Here is a 7,281-nt window from a genome sequence, read left to right as displayed (position 1 = left end):
CCTCTGCTGACTTCAAGTCCAAATCCCCCCAGCCCCTTTTGTTGTCTGCTTAAGTGCAGGGTGGAGGGCATTGAGGCCCCCCTGAAGGCTTTCCTGGGCATGAGCTTCCCATCTTTTCAGGCCTAAGATAGCTGGCTCCCAGATAAGCTGTGTTAATTTGGCAAACAGATACCACTCCTTTCTGTCTCTGGTGAACAAAAGCCTTCCAAGAGGGGCCTAACCTGACTCACTCCCACAGGCAGGCAAACGTCCGAGGAGAGCTTCCAATTCAGAGGGAAAGATGTCAGTCAGCCCTAAGGTGTGGCAGTTGTGTAAAGTCAAAGTGAGAGATACAGAGCAGTGCTGGCCAGTGGGCCATTCCGTGCTGCTGGAAATGCTCTGTAGCTGCACTAGACACGATGGAGGCCCGTAGACGCAGGTGGCTGGTGAGCACGTGGAATGGGGCTTGTGCTGCTGCAGACCTGAATTTGTGATTCGTTTCAGCAGCCGCGTGTGGCTGGTGAGTACGCGGGTCAGTGCAGCTCTAGAACAGTCATGAAGAGCTACCGACCATGAACTAGGTTTGCGGAGAATGTACGCCTCTGATCCTCAAAACTGCGCCTCACGGTTGCTGCTGTTGTAATGATCTTCCATATGTGAAAATCACGGATCGGTGTTTCAGGCTTGGGTGACTCTGGGGGGAGTGGACTAGGTGGCACTTGAACCCTGTCTCCAACCACACGGAAGAACCACACTGCGGCTCAGGTCATCATGGTATAAACTGACATTGCAACAAAGCCCCAGAGGTGCTCTGACAAGAGTGAGTGCAGAAGACTCTTCCCCTGGTGGGCATTCTGCAGAGGCCACTAGAAGCCCCCCAGCGGGTCGTTGTCACGGCTTTCCTCTCTACCATGCTGCCTCTTCATGAACTCAGTTCCCAAATATTACGATTTTCCAGTGTTTGTTGTATCATTTTAAAAACGACAGAAAAAAGAACAATAGAAGTTCTGTACAGAAAACACAGAGAAGCAAAAGGAGAAAAGTACAACACACCCACAATGCCACCAGCACAGATGACAGATGTTAATATACTGTAATAGTTGAAACACATCTTCCTTAGCTTTGGATCTTCTTCTGTGTTCCTGTGTGATGTTGCTGTTGTTCTCACTGTAGCAGCACTACGGGAACAGAGCGATGTCATGGGAATAACATGGACCCCGTTTTCTTTCTCACCTGAATGGGAATGCTACTTCTCCACAGGATCTGGTGAGACACTTTCAATTTGATGTGTCCTGAGATAAAAGTCTCCTTTTATTTCTAGTTTACTGAAAATTCCTTTTATCAATAATTGATGTTGAACTTTATCAACGGCTTTTTCAGCATCTCTTAATACGATTCTAGAGTTTTACCATTTGGTTCATTAAATTAAATTTCTTGACATTGATGCCTTCAATAAACTCAGTTTGATGATTTTGAGCACTTCTGGGCTTAATTGCTGCTTTTTCCCCTTAGGTTTTTAAATCTATTTTCATAGAGGAATATCATGTAGGTAGGTTCCTTTTCAAGTGCTGATTCTTGAAGTTTGTTTTTCTCCTTCTCTTGTATTACCATCTTGAAAATGGTATAGAAAGATTTCTAACATTGTCTGTGTTTACAACTACTTAAAACTGTGTAAGAAATAAAAAAAATTCAGAGTTGAAGACTCTGGACCATACATATTTTGGGGGAAGAGTCCTTTCAAAACTTCCATTTCTTATATTGTCATTTATTGCAGGTTTCATATTTTTTTCTGAGTCCATTTTGGCTATTTACAATTTCCAAGAAAATCATTCACTTCATTAAGATTTTCCAATATTCTCATGGACTTTATACAATATTTCCCATAAAATATCTACATTCATTGCTTATGTTCCCTTTATATTTTCTAGTGTGTATATTTTTTCTCATTTCCCATTATCTTGCCAGAGGTTTACCTATTTTTGTTGTTTAATCAAAGTACAAGATCTTAGATTTAGTTTTCAATTCTTTTCTTTCTGCTTTGTGATTCATCAATCCTATTTACATTTATTAAGTCCTTTTCCTGTTGCCATTATAGCAATTTTCTTGTTCTTTTTATTATAACTCTTGAGCTGGCTAATAGGCTTATTTATTTCTAATCTTTCTCAGTTAATAATGAAAATATCTGTGGCTATGAATTTTCCTTGGAGTACTTTTCTGGCACATGACATAAGAAGTATAAATGTACAGTGATCTCATTCTTCTTTTCTAAATAGTCTATAATTACAGTTTTAATTTTTCTATGCTCCTGTATTTGCTTAGAAAAGTATCTGATAATCGCAAAATAAACAGCAGCCCAAAATGGAATGATTAAAAATATCAACTTTCATAGGTCCTGTCAGGTGAATAGAAACAGAAAAAAAGTATAACGACTATAAAGTAAGACACTGACTTAAAGTATGAAGACTCTTGCAAGGTATGGATCACTTCAAACATGCTAAAAACGATTTAATAAAGAGCTTGATAGCTCAGTAAAAATAGCTGAGACACAGAACTAGACATTTGTATGTTCTTGCCTTTTAACAAACTGTCTTTACTTTCTTAACGCGTTTCAAAATTTTGCACAAACTTAGTCTTTATTTCCATGCACAATTTTAAGTATTAAACCTCCAATGCTCATTTCAGCAATTCCACGTATAGAAGCCTAATAACTTATTAGTAGCAGTGGTAATGACAAGTAAAGCAGTTTCAATCATTCTAAATATGTTAGTATTGACTCCCAATGTTCAGAGATTAGAGAATGTAAACAAAAGATTGAGATTACTGTTGCCATGAGCAATACAAAAGGAAGCATGTCTCCTGACACAGGAAAAAGAAATTGATTTCTCCATGCTTTTTCATACCCCACAACACTAGTGAAAAGCAGTTTCTCGGTACATAACTATTGATCTGCTCTGAAGGGAAATAAAATATGAGATCACATGAAAAGAAAACATGTGAGTCATTCTTTCTATTCATGTGAGACTCCTTTTAAAGTTCATCAGAGCTGTAGAAGCACGTGGCGATATGTATGCTCCATTTACCTTCAATAAAACAAGAGGCAGGGAGACTCAATGTTGCTTTTAAATTTTGATGCTGATTATTGTCACAAACGGTATTTCATAAACCTTTAACACCCAAAACTAGTCAACTGTGCAACCATGAAATGGTTACTTTACAAATGTTACTTTACTCTGTACATTTTTATTGGGTTTGGGGAAATGGTTACTTTACAAATGTTACTTTTCTCCATACATTTTTATTCGGTTTTGGGAAATGTACCTAGTTGCAACACATTAAAAGAAATCAAACTGTTAATAGCTGAGCATGTAAATTTTTATAAGATAAAAACCTTGCACTTTTTAAACTGATGGCTCCACTCAATCATTTTCTAGAAGTTGTACAATTTTGAATAAATATGATCCTTCATCATTTAAGCTGAAATGAAATTGATATACTATAAAATAAATAATATCAAGATGTTCATAGCTATTAGTCTAGTATTTTCAGTATAATGAGGAGGTAAAAATTATTTTACTCTCTTTAAATTGTCAGTAGTTAGATGCATGGGAAGATAAAGTATTTTTGTCTATTGTAAAAACTACTATACTTTAACTCAGTGGTTCTCAATGGACGGGGGGAGGTGTCCTCCAGAAGACATTTTGGCAATGTCTGGAGACATTTCTCGTCACAAATTAAGGGGGGGGGCGTGCTACTAAGTAGAGGCCAGGGATGCTGCTGAACATCGCATCAACTTTAGAAACATCATTTAAGCCTTTATCTGGTACTTTTTTCTCCTTGCATTTGGATAAATAACTCACAAAAGGAAGAACAGATGACAAAAGGGAACCGTGTGTGTGTGTGTGTGTGTGTGTGTGTGTGTAAAATCAAGCATACTATGAGATTTTAACATCATTTGTTCCATATTCTGAAATTATTCAAATAAACCCATTTGTCTTTTTATTAAGATGGCTAATGAGAAAGAACAATTGCCTGGTTGCTGGAGCCAATCCAACAGCCCATGATTGATAAGTACAGGTACTTCTACAACTCACTGTCATTGAATGACCTTTCTACCTTCCATTGTCTGTCTTCTCCTTGTCATTTACATTGAACTCATTTCCACATTAAAATCTTCATTAGTTGGAAGGCAGTGTGGAGGTTCCTCAAAAAATTAAAAATAGAATTACCATATGACCCAGCAATCCCTCTCCTGGGTATCTACCCAAAAAATCTGAAAACATTTATCCATAAAGACACGTGTGCTCCAATGTTCACTGAAGCTTTATTCAGGGTGGCCAAGACATGGAAACAACCAAAATGTCCTTCGATAGATGAATGGATAAAGAAGTTGTGGTATATATACACAATGGAATATTATTCGGCAGTAAGAAAAGATGATATAGGAACATTTGTGTCAACATGGATGGATCTTGAGAGTATGATGCTAAGCGAAATAAGTCAGACAGAAAAAGCAGAGAACCATTATGATTTCACTGATATGTGGTATATAAACCAAAAACAACAAAAGAACAAAACAAACAAATGAGAAACAAAAACTCATAGACACAGACAATAGGTTAGTGGTTATCAGAGGTAAGGGGGGTGGGGGGTGGGAGATGAGGGTAAGGGGGATCAAATATATGGTGGTGGAAGGAGAACTGACTCCGGGTGGTGAACACACAATGGGATTTATAAATGATGTGATACAGAATTGTACACCTGAAATCGATGTAACTTTACTAACAATTGTCACCCCAATAAACTTTAATTTAAAAAATATCTTCATTAGCACCCCAGTGCCTATGTCAGAGAATCGAAATTCTTTGACCTGTAAGACCTAACTTGGGCTGCCAGATGCATCTACACGAATGCCACCTCCCCATCCTCCTCTGAGCCATTCTGCCAGCTAGTCCCTTCAAGTGGGCCATGCCCTTTGTTCTTTGTGTGTGTTTGTTTTCACACTATTTACTTAACGTCAATACTGTGCGCTTTCCTTTTTTTACCTAAAAACATTTTAGCCATTGTTACAAGTCTATCTCAATTGTCATCTTTGAGAAATCTTTCTTTTGTTTTTGTTAAAGATTTTTATTTGTTGTAGACTTGTACAATCTAATTTTTCATTCTCTCCTTCTGCTGGTTCCCATAGCATTTTGTTTCCATTCGTACATGCATCTATTGCTAACACTTTTGTGTCCTACAAATTTTAAGTTCCTGGAGGGCAGGGACTATATTGGTTTAATCCTGCATTTCTTATGGCCTGTGAATATTTGATAATTTAATACAACTTAATTGACTTACATGATTTATAAACTGGCATTCTAAGAAGCTCGAGACTGTGGAAATGAAGTATCATGAGGTACACTGCAATGCTTTTTTTTTACATTCCTAGCCAGAGAAAAACAACTTCCAGTATCTGTAATAAACAAGGAATCCCGGGCTTTGGAATAGTTTTGTCTCCACTCCCATACCTTATGTCCTTTTTAAGATGAGAAAATAATTCTGAAGCTACACTATTCAGAAGGCTCATCAAATTTTGTAGGTTAATCAAAAGCCATAACCATTGTGAACTTTGTCTCTTTTTTCACAGGGTAGCATTTTTGTGGTTCAGAGAAAGTTAATCACTACTGTTTGGAAATAAAGATTAATTCAGACAAACTGAGTGAGTGTAACCCTGCCAACTTAATATTCCTAAGGTAGGAATTTAAAGGAGTTTCTTAAACAGAATGCATGTGTGCTTGTCCGTGTGTCTTGTCTTGTGCGTGAGGACCAATACATTAAAATGAGTCCTGTGTAGTAAAAGCAAGATTTTATTGATATTTCTTCCTAGATGTTTAACTCTTTCCGATGTTCCTCAGTTGTTACGTAAAGAGTTTTTTCATAGTTTTGGCAAGTCATGATTTCTTTCTGGCTAAAATTATTGCAGTAGCATTTTCCATCCTTAATCTTCTGTTTGGCTGCCAGTTAGTGTCACCCAGTGCCGGTTAGCCTTGCCTATAGGTACTTCCTTTGCCAACCCCTATAAAGATGTGGAGGGGCCCGTTGGGCCATGTATCTTTTAGATGAGATGCTCTCGTTTACATAACAGGATCTTAAACTAACCTCTCTCTGGTTGATATACAAAACATATGAATTACTCAATATATCAAAAGTTCTGCCCCTAAGTTTTGGCCAGGGACAATGACCTTGATTGTCTGAAAATCATCAAAGGCTTATAGTAAGAAACGCTGTTTTTGAGTGCCTAAAAGTCATGCACGCGAGACCTCTGTTACTACAAATCAGAGATGCCAGATAAGTTGTTGCAGCCACTTATCCACCCTGCACCCATGACAGACATTGCTACTCTATTACAGAACTTTTTCTTTCTGTTTGTGGACTCAGCCACAAAACTTCCAAATGCAGTTACTCAGTCACATGACATATAAGTTGAAACTTACTTGCCATCATGGGAAAATGGTGATCTAAATGGTGGCCTGAATAAAGCCATACAATTGAGGGCAATGGGCCTATGAACAAATAAATTTGGGTGGTTCATAGAATTGAGTTAATGCACTGTGCTTTGTGACTGTGGCAACAGTTTACATTGAGGATATCTATAAGAAACTCCTTATGACACTTTGTTTCCTACTTAGTTCACAGTATCAGCATGATGAGGAATCAAGATTCCCCTTGGGACTAAAAGTCAAGAAAAACAGTGCTTCTCAAAAGCAAACAAATAACAGACCAGGAGAGCATTATGCTAAATGAAATAAGTCAGACAGATAAAGAAAACCACTGTATGATCTCACTTACACGTGAAATCTAAAAAACTAACAAAAACAAAAAAACAAACAAACATAGATACAGAGAGCAGACTGGTGTTTGCCAGAGATGGGGAAGAGGGAGGAGTGAAATGGGTGAAAGGGGTCAAAAGGTACAAACTTCCAGTTATAAAATAAATAAGTCATGGGGATGTGATATACAGTATGATGATTATAGTTAATAACTGTATTGTATATTTGAAAGTTGCTAAGATAATAAATCTTGGAAGTTCTTATCAGAAGAAAAATCTGTAACTGTGTAGTGATGTATGTTAACTAGACTTATTGTGATCATTTTGACAAATATACAAATATTGAATCATTATGTTGTACACCTGAAATTGTTATGTCAATTATACCTCAAATAAATAAAAAAAGACCAGCACTTACCAAGCCCTTTTTCACGTATTAACCAAACCCTCCCCCTCAACCACATCTTCCTTAACTTGCTCATCAATTCTAGTCC

Source organism: Rhinolophus ferrumequinum, chromosome X, assembly GCF_004115265.2.
Source record: "Rhinolophus ferrumequinum isolate MPI-CBG mRhiFer1 chromosome X, mRhiFer1_v1.p, whole genome shotgun sequence".
Classification (NCBI taxonomy): domain Eukaryota; kingdom Metazoa; phylum Chordata; class Mammalia; order Chiroptera; family Rhinolophidae; genus Rhinolophus; species Rhinolophus ferrumequinum.
This window is presented reverse-complemented; position numbering follows the sequence as displayed.